At 35.4% G+C, this 13,097-nt stretch overlaps 1 protein-coding gene across 1 annotated transcript in view; it reads left to right on the top strand.

Annotated features, from left to right (window-relative positions):
- Window positions 1-5,381: 5,381 nt before the first annotated feature.
- The window catches only part of LOC109374697 (aldehyde dehydrogenase X, mitochondrial-like), an 18,097-nt gene continuing 10,381 nt past the window's right edge, over window positions 5,382-13,097 (top strand). Inside the window, exon 1 of the mRNA XM_019629467.1 lies at window positions 5,382-5,387. The gene's annotated coding sequence lies outside the window, so the exon portion shown is untranslated. The remainder of the gene's footprint in view (window positions 5,388-13,097) is intronic.

Below are 13,097 nucleotides of genomic sequence, written 5' to 3'. Positions count from 1 at the left end.
TCTTCCTTTCTTATAGGAACTCTGAACTTCTGGAGAGTATATAACATCCTGAGTCTTTACAGGGTTTTTAGTTTAGAGAGATACACAATTATTAAATAACTATCTGGGATAAATAGTACAGGCAAGGGGACAAAACAACAGCCATGCTTGAGTCAGCAGGATAGAGAGATGTGAGTCATAGATGAGGATGGGTTCAACGAGGGCCTCTGGCTACTGATATCACAAGAAAGTATATAAACTTGACAGTGCTCTCCTGAAATATATAATACATTTTGTACACTTTCTTTATTGATAATCAGTTTACGGAATTTCAATAAATCCTATAGTTATTCTTATAAAATTCCAAAAACGAATCCATTTGTAGATATTGCTACCTTTAGATTTCTAGGGTCGGGTCCTCCTCTGAATTTTACAATTAAGATTAAGCTAAGTGCACTGAGAAAAACAAGCAAACTTTTCCCTTTACAGAATAAGTATCTAGATTATATCATCTGAGTATGCTATATAGTAAAACAAAATGTTATAGAGCTTATTCATTAGAAGTGCGGGCCATGCTCTGGCACTGCTTAGCTTCATATCTCAGCCCTGTTTGCTAACTGTGTAGACTTTAAGCAAGGTAGATATGCTTTGTAACCATTAGTTTCTTCTTTAAACGGTAATGAAAGTCCATATCCCTTCTTTTAAGTTGAAATGAAGTTACATGTGAAAAGGACTGAGCTTTCAATAGATTTTATCTGTTATTGATGACAAAATGCACTAAAAGGGCTTGAAGTAAAGAAATAGCTGCTATCATATAATCTGTACAAAATGCCACTGAATTTCCAATTGTTCTCTTGGGAGAAGTCTTTTCATATGAGAAAATCGCACTAGAAAATATAGTCTTCATTTTCTTCAAACCCCATTTCAGAGACTATCTTAAAAGGAAAAAAATAAATAAATAAAATTTTATAAAATAATTATAAAGTGTTATCAAGTAAATGAATTTCTAATATTAATATAAAGTACTAATTAAAAATGTAAATATTTGATGAGAGATACTTTTTAAATTAGGAATTGTAAGAAGAACACGATGGCATTGGACAGAAGAAAAGAAATATGCCTTCTCTACACATGCTCATACAAACTAAAATGGGTGGAGTTTGATAATTTCCCAAATTGCTGCATAAAATAAGATCCCCATTCTCCTCCCTTCAGCTGACTGCATTGGACATGGATGGAGTAATAAATTGTAATTTTGATAAACCACTGAAATCAGGTGTTGTTTTCAAACAGAAATCAGTGGGGTAGCAGATGAGGGTAAATGGGATCAAATATAAGGTGGTGAAGGTGAACACACAACGTGATATATAGATGATGTATTACAGAATTGTACACCTGAAACCTATATAATTTTACTAACCTTTGTCACTCCAATAAATTGAAAAAAAATCGCTTTACCTTAGTACAATAGTTACAGAAGTAGCAGCATCCCCTAACACATTCTAATGTTAGTGTTTAACCATATGGATTCTACAGGAAAATAGAAAGTTTAAGGTATTTTTAAGAGAGTAATTACATATAAAACCATGAAAATTATGCTGGGAGAAGGGAACTAAAGATAGCGGATTGATCATGGATATTTAAAAGATTGAGAGTTAATTGACCGATAATCCCAATGAGTTCATGAAAAATTAGATTAGAGGAAAATTGAATGATAGGTAGGGTCATTAGTGATTTTAAGAATCTTCTGTATAGCTTAATGCACAAAATGATCCTTTGACTAACCAAGGCAGTGTGCCAGGTTGCTAAACATATTGTTTACATGGAAGCTGCTCTAGGAAATCAGGAGGGAAAGAGCAACAGTGGATGAAAGTCTTCAATGAAAGAAAAGATTTACCAGAGAAAGCTGGAATATGATACCAAAAGAGAAGAAACAGCAGTTGGTGGTGAGGTGAGACATGCTTAAAAGAAAAGATACATTTACAAGATGTGAGGAGCACTTTCAGAAGTTTGGATCATGGAAAATATATACAGCATTATGAGGATAGTTCAGGAGGCCACGAAAGACACACACACACACACACACACACACACACACACACATAAGCACACACAGCATACACATATTGTAAATGTGATCCTGTCAATGTGAGGAGAAAAATAATTGTGAATAGTAGAAATCTGGAAGAGTAATCCAATATAAGATGCAAAGTCAATATTTCATATGGTCAATTAGTAGTGGTGGCTGGAGCAAATATAACGCAGTAGTTGGAATAAGCAAGCAAATAAGAGACATCCAGTCCTCATGACAAGAGGCATTGGCAGTTACTCTTGAGTGTAAGGAAGTGAGCAATACATTACTGTAACATTTGTATTACAATATTCCTCTTTGGGAAAGAACTGTCTTTTATTTGCGGTGGAGCAGGGGCTCTTCTTAAGTTCCATGGAGTAAAATGTGAAACCTTGACATCATGAATACAACAGAAATCTTTGCTGAAATGAATAAATAGTAAGTGTGTTCTGCTTGAGTAATGAGAATTACTTTTAGAGTTGGGTTTGGGACAGCAGAGTACAAAAAAGTATGGATGAATGAGATCTTGGGAGACAGTGTGAAAGGCCAGGAGAACTCACAAAACAAACAAACAAACAAACAAACAAACAAACAAATAAATAAATAAATATATAAAAACAAGATTTCACAATATACAGCTTGATTTTGCTTTGCTATTTTTTTGTGATCCCTTTCCTCTGACTCCAAGATCTTCATTAAAACCTTTTAATTAATACCTTGCATGTGTGTATTTTTGGCAGCAGGTAGAATTTTAGGAAAAGCCTCATTTTCTCACCTCAGTCAACAACAGCATTTGGTCTAAAAATATAATGAAAAGCATGGAAACAGCACTCTAGAATCAGAGGTCACCATGAAAACATGATCCTTTAAAACCCTTGAAAACTTGAAAAGGAATTTAGATTTCTATGGCTTGTGGACACTGGATTTAAGCCAATATCATAGAGATCTACAGGAACAAAGTGCCCTGTGCTGGCATAGGATTTATATAAATAGAATCACTGGAGTCATCATCGCAGGTTTGGACTTGCCCTCTTTTCACTGACCCAACATTCTCCACTGTCTCCCAATGGAGGGATCTCAATCACTACACGCCACCATCTTATACAGTTGTTACTATTGTTATCCTCATTTTGTAGATAAGAGAATTAAGCTTGGAAAGACTGAATAACTTGCCAAATTTTAGAAAGTTGGTGATTAACAACATCAAGCTCTGAGCCAAGGCCTCCCTATCTCCAAATTCTCTTAGCTTAATGCCTACATTAAAGCAGTCCTTCAAATATTAAATACACATATTGATTGTGGAACTTGGATTTTTAATCTTACATTAATGTGAATTAAATAAGACCATATTATATTTTACACACAGAAGGTCTTATTTATAGAGATATAAAACCAAATGGTGTTTCACTTAATATTTATTGTGCATCCTCTGTGTCTAGCACTAGGCTACAAATCAGGATATTTGCTGTCTTTTATTCTGAAAATCTGAAAGTCCTGACCTGTAATTAATGGAATATGTGCTTTCAGCCTATTGGTGCCACTGATGGGTGCTCATTGTTGTATTTAAAGATGGCTGTTGGAACAGCTGGTGCTAACTGAGGCTGAGGTACAATGCGAACTAACTGGGTCACGGTATCATCATTACCCTGCTTTAGCTTACTTTAGCCACATATCAAACAAATTACCACATGACTTCTGCTATCATTAAAAATCCTTTTGTCAGAGCTTCAATTGGGTTATTTTTTTAGCATTCTTTTCTGTTTTTTTCTTTTTAGCTGAGCCATCCTGCCACCTGTTGGCAGCTCAGCGGCAACTCAGCTTGGGTCGGGCATCGAACCGCTGTTGCTCAGAGCTCAAACTCTTGTGCGAGCTCTTAACCAACTGAGCCACTTGGCCGGCCCTTGGGCTATTTTCTGAAGAAATGTTTACAACATCTACTTATTTCATTTTAAACATCTATGACACATGACTCTCCCTGGATTCCCATAGGGCCAATACTTTTGGACTGGAAACATTGATTTTCCATAAGTATAACCAGTTTTATGATAAAGATATTTACACAAAGGATACCAGACCTCCATTATCATGCACAGAGCATCTTATTCCTGAAAACAAAGCACCCTATGTGAAAAGACCAAGTGGTGATGAGTTAGAAGTTGGAAGTTTTATTCATAACTATATTATTTAAAATCATGTGATCCCCCCATGAAATCACTTTCCCTCTCTGAAGCCTTGTTTCCTCATCTGTAAATTGAGACCAATATTTCTGCTTCTATAGATTATAAAGATGCTCTGAGCATCAGTTGACAAATTATGTGAAATTTACCTGAAAACTGCTCTTCAAATATATACTGCTTGGCCCACAGCATGCATTCAATATATGTGTGCTGACCGAATGGAGATTTTATTATCACTTTTGTATCCAGGACTGAAGTGCTTTAATTCATTGTAGACACAGACAACTAGTATTTGAAGGTAGCAGGGTGGCTCATTTGGATTTGACAGATAATCAGATTGCACTGCCCAGTGTAATTATATATCTTCATGGGGAACTAAATTTATTATAGAAGATGAAGTGTGATTTGCAGAGCCTTTAGTCTAGCACTAAGCACAAAAATGGAAACTTAACTCAATGAAATGTAATAGAAAATGGAGCCAAGTTGTAGTAAGTTTTTGCCACTGAAGCACTAACCCCTCAGATTACTCCTTTTAATACATATTTTGTAAATGTTCAGTAGATATAAATAAGGGAAAGGATTCCATAAATTTTAGGGAAATAGAAAAGCTTCAGACCACATGTGGCTAAACCCTAAAATCAATAAAAGCCATTTGCTAAAGTAATGATTGTAAAATTATTTTTAATTATATCACTACAGTTATTATATTGATTCTATGCATGCATGTATAAAGGAAATAAGAAATCAAGCTGCCTAATCAGCATTTGGATTTTTCATTGCAATTGCTTTCCTCATCAACTTGCCATTTTCTATAGCTCCCCTAGGTTAATGTGGTATGTTTTTCCTGAGTGATATTCTTTTTTTTTTCAAAGGTTTTATTGGAAAATTGGGGGAGGGTAACAGCGCTGGGGGACTGGGGGAAGGGGAACAGACAAGTTGCTGTCATTTTATTCTTCTGTCTAGTTGTGGAGGACGTTGCTTCACTGGCCCATGTTGGGATTATCATTGCACTCTTACTGGGCGAGGCAGATAGGTCGCTGGCTTCTGGACGGCCACTCACGGTGGCTGCTGGCTACACAGGGTAGTTTATGGCAAACCACTGCCATAGGGGCTGCAGCCCACGCCATTGTCGCCAGTGACTCACGGCAGCCCAGCTCCAGGTTGAGCTGTTGTTCACCATCTTAGCTGTAGAGGGCAGTGTCACTGGCCCTCATGTGGGACCTGAACCAGGGCCCTGCTGCTCAGAGCTGGTGTCCCAAGCCAGCTCTTAACCAATGCGCCATTCAGTCGATCCCTGAGTGATATTCTTGAGCAAAATTCTGGTGGCTAAGATATTCCAATTATTCTTAAGTCACTATGTTGGTCTCCAGCCCCCAAACTCCTAAGTTTCTAGAATTCTAACCCCATCATGATCTTTCATGCAGATCTGCTATTCTCTCTTCAGATAATGTTCATCTGAGCTGTCAGGAAGAAGCATCTTGAAATTTTAGGGAACGTGTTCGATCAGACAGGGACCTCCTCAGGCACCAACTAGATATTGGCAATTTTCCCTATTCTGTTTAACATATTTCAACCAACAGTTATTGTGTGACTCCTGTGTATAATGTCCTCCATTCCTTTTCATTAAAATGAGGAGAAATGAAAATGCATGAATATTTCTTTTAAAATAAGTTGTTATAGATGATAAAAAAAAATGCAGAAAACTGCAATGGGAGATATCAGTTCTGAGTAGTGGAATCTAGAGAAACGTATGAATGAAGAGAGTCATCTGGCAATGTGAAAGGTGCATAGAATTGGGAAGTCAGATAGGAGTAACAGTGAAGCTAAGGAGAGGGAACAAGAGGTCCATCCTATATTGAGGATGGGTTGAGGTAAAGAAGTGGGTAATGAGGTGAAAAGTTAGTGTGGCGTATAACAACATTCTGTTTGAAAAGAATAGATAGAATAAAGCTTTGTGATTGATTTTAAATTCAAACATTACAAAACAAAGAAAAAATAGTGCTGGTGAGTGCTACGCAAGTGAGGTGTGTGAACCCATGCCCACGCATTGTGTGTTAACATTCAATGACACCAAACATTGAAAATCTTTGCAGCACTTTGACATGAATTTTTATATCTAATTTTACTAAATGACGTTTTTATTTGGAGTACTTATAGATTCACATGCACCCGTAAGACTAGTATAGAGAGATCAATTGCCCCCAATAACTTGTGAAACTCCAAGACAATATGGTAACCAGGATATTGAAATGATAGTCAAAATATGAACATGCCCATTGCATGAAGTTCCCACACGTTGCCCTTTCATATCTGCACCCATTTCCTTCTTGCTCCTGTCCTTTCCTTAACCGCTGGCCACCACCAACTTGTTCACCATTTCTGTAATTCTGTCCCTTTCAAGAATGTTCTGTTACTGGAATGATACAGTATGGAAACTTTGGAATTCTAGTAATAAAAAATGATGTTTGAACTTATGTTGTTTTTTTTTTATTCCATGTTTCTGCTAATTTGTTCTCATTGCATTTTATCAAAATATTGGCCCTTGATAAATTTGGGGAACCAGTCCTGGGAAGCACTGGTGTGGTGCGGTGGCAGCATGTAATGAAAGAGGATATGTGGAAGCAACAAAGCAGAAGGCCAGAGAAATGTGCCTGAGTGGTCAGGCTGGGCTCTCAATTATTTATTAGCCATGGGAAATGAGTGAGGCTTTCTGAAGCTCCCGCTGCTCCTTTAACTTGTCATCCTCCTCCACTACTGCTGCTGCTGGAGAGTATCCCTGGAGGCTGTGTTCATTGACAATTCACACTGAAAGTGACAACCTTAACAGCAATGCTCCCAACAGCAGCTACCACAGTGTTTTTCATCTAACTGGACTCCTCAGCATTCAACTCTTCTCTAACTTCCTTAATGTCAGTTTCTCTTATTCATTTCATATGTCTCTGATATACCCTTGCTATCCTATGTGTTGACTACTGCTTCTAAAAATTACCATTACATGTTCTATCCCTAAAGTCACATCCCTAACCAACTGGTTACAAATTTGGTTTTGGCCACGGATCTCACTGAAAATATGGGGAAAATGGTGCATGAACACCCCCCTTTCAAAATGCCCATAAACACATGCACTGAAAAGTTGACTATACATTTGTCTACTACATATATAATTTATTTTGTCTCTTTTTGTTTTTAATAAATAGGGTACTATCTAATAAGCCAGGATGAACATCAACTTTGTATCAGTTAAGGTAACATCCCTTAAAAGGGCAAGATATATAGTTATATGTGAATCTTTGAAAATAGTCTGTCCACACCAGATTGGAAGATAGAGGTTGTTGATTTTCCACAGGAAAAAAGTAAGACAGTTTATGTTTTTAGGCAATAGTAGAATGCTACTTTATCTCTAAGGCTGTCAGAAAAGGGCTCCGACTCCTTGGAAAGAAACTGTTAGACCCCATCTAGCCCAACACTTTTACAGCTATCTTCTACCTTGAGAAGAGCAGATGAACTAAAATCAGTGATTGCTAAGGGCTGCAACCATACAATTCCAAGCCTGAGGCAAATATAGGGGTGCTTATGAGGAGTGCTTCAGAAAGGGTATGTCGAACATTTCTGTATCTGTGTGACACGTAGGAGTTGGGTGCCATGTGGCATGTAGAAGTCAGATGTCAGATATCTGAAGATTTTGTGAAAAAATTCTGAGGTGGGAAGTAAGAGGCAAGATTCAAGGGTAGACATTTGTACTGCTTGCCATTGAGGAATTCAAAGGGGTATTGAAAAAATGAAATAGATATGACTTTGTATTTCAAGTTACCTCTTAGCCATAAATAATATAATAGCTATTCAATGAATTAACTAAACATTTATTCTTCTCCTGAGCTTATGTTTAGATGAAAAACTAATAACCAGTTGATGAAAAAATCCCAGAAAGTGAAAATCAACAATTATAATTTAATTTTGCTCAAAAATTTTTTCAATGCATTTATAATAACTTGATTAAATAGTTAAAGACAGTATGCATATCATCTTTTTAGTTTACCTAGAAAAACATTCTCATTTTTATCAACATTCTGAAAACATATTGGGCAGCAAATGGGATCAGAAAGATTTCTCTCGTTTCACTTTGCAATATGAGCTGAATACCATTTCTAGAATTCAACAAAGTTCAAATTGAAGCCATGTTGCTTTAATTTCTCAAGTTGCTCTTTGTCCTCAAGTCAATGGTGAAGCCACCAATAGCAAGTTCTACTTCTTTTCTATAATAACCCCACACTTTTATTTTAATGTAACCTAAACAACAACAACAGAAAGGACAGTATTTTCAGGTGTCTGCAATTATCTGCCTGCCAAAGGAATTTATAAGAATCTATCACCCTTGAACCTGGTGCATATCCATAACACTGGACAGTTCATGTAGTTTCTTTAATCTCCTCTTCCAGATTAACATTTCAATCAAGAGTTTATAGTTTATCAGCATCATCCGTAATCCTGAATGCAGAGTCTTAAATAAAGGATAAATTATTTATGTAATCAAAACATGGCCTAAGTCAAATGGTATCAACGTGCTAATTCCTGAGTTTCACCCCAAAAGCAGAAACTCTGGAAGTGGGACCCAGAAGCCTGTGCTGTGACATGCCCTACTGGTGATCCTGCTGCACACTACAATTTGAAATCCATTGCTCTAAGTTAACACTCTTCTAAGTACACCTTGCTGTAAAAGAACTCCCTCTGGCCAAATTGTCCTAAGAAGGCAATTTCTTTTCCTTCTCAAAATAAAAGATAAAACATCTACTTGAATTGCAATCAAGTTCTTTATCACTTTTACTCTGGAAATCCAGGAACTTTCTACATATAAATAAATAAAAATGACATATTATGTTACCATTTTATAAAAAGCAACATCCTTGATACAGAAAATAATTCACTGTCTTGGCTCTAACTAAGCTGATGACATTCAGAGTAGTCAAAGAGACATATTCCCATAGTGTTAACAGCTTTTATGATATTCGATACATGTTTCAGACTATGATTTTAAAGATGTGTGGTGTTAGCTTCATCTCCAGAGCCAGTGAGCCAGACATGGTAACAAATATCAAAGGTGCCCAACTACACACAAAGTACCCTGATTTCACTTCATTTGAAGATGTATTTCTCAAAGAAAATTTGACTCAAGTCAAACCTTTGAGACTTCAAAATTAATAAAGTGGTATGAGGACACACATAAATGTGGAAGCTCAGAAGCTGGCCACAAAGAACATTTTGAACATTCTTTTCAAACTGCATGTTGAAAAGAAAAAACAGAGTCTACTTTTCTATGACTTGTTTCAAGATATCAAAATAAATGTGATTTTGGGGGGCTGTTGGGTGGTAGTGTGTCATTTGTCAAATGACATCTCATGTAATGTGTTTCTGCCAAGTCACAAATTGACTCAGTCACTTTCACAACAAATAGCTTCACTAAATTGTACCAAATCATATGCATATATATATATATATTTTTTTTTTTCAGTTCGACTAAGTGATAAGCAAATTATAAGATGTTTTAAGGCAAGGACTGGGGCAAATCCAAGATTTAATTAGTGTCTAGCCTTCTTTCAAATTGAGCTTATTTTTCACATGTGTTTTCAGGATGGACAGTTATAAAGCATTCCTTTCATTCTGCCGGCCCCATGCTTTCATTGCTAAATGACTGGCCAAAACAGAATCACTGCAGCATTTTTACAGCATTATGTTTTGCATAGTGACTAAATCCAATAGATGAGCTTTCTTTCTCCCTTCCTCTTTCCCTCTCTTCCTTCCTTCTTTCCTTCATCCCTTCTTTCCTACTTTCTTTCCTTTCTTCCTTCCTTTAAAACTAAGTATAATTTAAAAATAAAGAGAAGATCATAATCAAAATGTCACCATAATCCAGTGGCAGCCTATATTTTTATTTAATCTAGTGGTAAAATACTGTGGAATCATATGATGGTAATAGTAATGCTATTCTTGATTTTGTACTGTAGTGTTTCTTGACAATTTAATTTGTTTGCAGAAAAACAATGTATTAAAATAGATGCATAAGGCTATACATAAGATTGTAGTTCTTATCCCTAGATAATTGGATTCAGAGAAAGTTTACAGAGCAGGGATGGGAGAATATATGCTCCACTTTATATCCCTCTACATTGTCTCAAATTATTTTTTATATAGGGAACATGCATTACTTTTATAATAAAGATATCTAGAAAGACTTAAAAATTTTTTGCTGAAAGTAAGCCTGAGATAGAAAATAAATAGAGTCTAAGAGTTTTCAAATAACAAGAAGGAATCCATTAGGGAAAAGCATACATATATAAATCCTACGCATGGACCCTCATGTTCACCCCTGGAGATTTCAGACCACTGATTAAAATCCCATACTCTATATATCCCCTTAGAGTGAACTTAACCACTTATAAACTTTACATCAGCCAACACATAGTTGAATACTGAAACTAAATATCTACTCAGAACTTTACTTTGAGCTGAATTTCAATATGTGTAACCCCAAGATACCTTCTCCTCAAAGAACATCACATAGATACCTTAATGTTAACGTGTTCACAATATACTCCTTCAATTTTCCTCAAAGCTTCTCTTTGTCTTTATTGACCATTGATTATTGACTATTTGATGGAAACACTATTTACTAAAAATATTGTATTGTAAAATTTATGTCAAAAATTTGACCATAAGTTTTCCTTAACACTAGTGACTTATTTCATCGCCTCATCTGAATTTGTAAAAAAATTTTCTAACTGAACATACAAAATTCAGTACTTTTGTTCAATTCATTCTATCTGCAAACTTCAAAACCATTTTTTAACAGACCAAGTTTCATCAAGTTTTATCATCAATCCCCTTTCTTAAAACACTTAATGACTTCCCACTAACAGGATGAAATCTGAACATCTTAACCTGGACATCTCTGCTTGCTCTTTCACCTAAGGACTCCTTCTTTTGTTCCTTTTCTTCTCTCACAACTGCACAGGGGTTGTATCAGAGCTAAATGTGTGTTTGAGATTAAATTTTTGGCTCATCCTGCAAAAGCATGAAGTATTTTCAGTTCATATAATTGCATACTACAGTAAAGTTAATCTTCCTTGTACCAGACTATCTCATCCATGTAAGACTCACTTTTCAAAAGACAGGCAGCAACTCATCTGGAGTAGAGTATAGGTTCTGTATTCCAAGCACCTTACTTTGGATAACAAACACTACAATTTGAGGGAAATTACTTTGCCTGCTAGTTTTAGTTTTATCCATTGTGAAAAAGAAGTAATGATAGCAGGCCCTGCAGTGGGTTGAAGTGGAATGAAGATTAAATGAGATACTGCATGCAAAACAGTTGGGAAAGTCCCTGACACATATTTCAACTGAATAAATGTAATCTATTATACAAATTGCCTTTTTATATTATGCATTATTTTACCTACTCAATACTTCAGATGCTAGTCTCTATTTCCATTCATTGAGCCATCAAATTTATTCATTTTATACACTGCTACATGCATTATACTAGCCACTCAGAAGCTAAAATGATATACAATTTTAATACTCCAGACTCTTAAAATTGACATTAAGCATATAGAATATGTCATGTATAATCATCAGCAATTATAGCCATTGTCTGTAATCCTCAAATAATTCTGAAAATAGGTTATATACATTTTTAACAAAAGGGGATACTGAAGCTTTAATAAGATAAGTTCATTCAAGGTCACACAGATAAGAAGCAGTCAAGTTGAATGATAATCCTAATTCTTGTCTGTCTACCACTCCATCTTGGGTTGGTATTGGTTAGCACTTACTATCTTTAGTAGGTCACAAAGTATGATAAAGGTTTAGATATATCAAATCATCATAACTGCAAGGTTAGCATTTGTCTTTTAAAGTTAATATAGGGAAACAGAAAAAATTGGGGTGGATGCACACTGACACTATGCCTGAGTTAGAAGCAACAGACTAGATGTGTGCACACAGAAAGAAGTGGGTCTTTAAAAAATGCCAATATGAAAAAAAAATAACAGAAGACATATAATCCAATTTTTTTGTGTATTTACATGAGTAAAAAAAATAAATACATAAATAATATACACTTTATAAGAACAGACACACAAAAATAGGATGCCCATCATCATAGCAAAAGGCTTCCCAGAGGACAAAGTTTAATTAGAGTGATAAATGCAAAGGGAATAAAACATAAATACAAGAAGGGTCTTGCAGGAACCAATGGTCAAAATATGCCATTGACAGGATAGTGAAATTAACTCAATACTCTGTACTCAATATGCAATAAAAATAGAAAAAGTAGGGGAGGGAGGGAGAGAGTAAAAAAAAAAAGGATGAATGAGGGTCTGGTTAGAAATTTACATAAGAGATAAAAATAGCCAGCATAAAAATTCCATTCAATCTATACCATGTTCTCCCCAAAATATAATTTTTCCACTATGAACATTCCATTCTCTGGGGAATTATAATGTCCATGTCTATTCCTCAGTATATATCATATGTTTCTAGGTAATTATTAACTTTGAGGAAATAATTGAAAATACCAATCTAATGCAGATTTGTTTTTTAATTCTCATTAATGGAACCCTAAATAATCTTTATTTTCAAAAACTACTCCCAAATTCATGTTTTTGTTTGCAAAGTGTATATTATTGTTATTATAATGCATAGTTATTATAGTTCTTTATATACTAATTCATTGTTTTTAAACTTTTCTTTTGATTTAGCAGTGCCATTTATAATAAATCATGTTCGACCCTCAGTAGGTGATATAAATGAAAATGAGTAGGTGATATAAATGAAAATGAGGAAGCTCTAATTGAACTGCTGAGGGGAAAAAAAAA

The sequence above is a fragment of the Hipposideros armiger genome, unplaced genomic scaffold (genome assembly GCF_001890085.2).
Source record: "Hipposideros armiger isolate ML-2016 unplaced genomic scaffold, ASM189008v1 scaffold_858, whole genome shotgun sequence".
Taxonomy (NCBI): domain Eukaryota; kingdom Metazoa; phylum Chordata; class Mammalia; order Chiroptera; family Hipposideridae; genus Hipposideros; species Hipposideros armiger.
The sequence above is the reverse complement of the archived record's forward strand: the minus strand, read 5'-3'. Positions and strand labels throughout refer to the sequence as shown.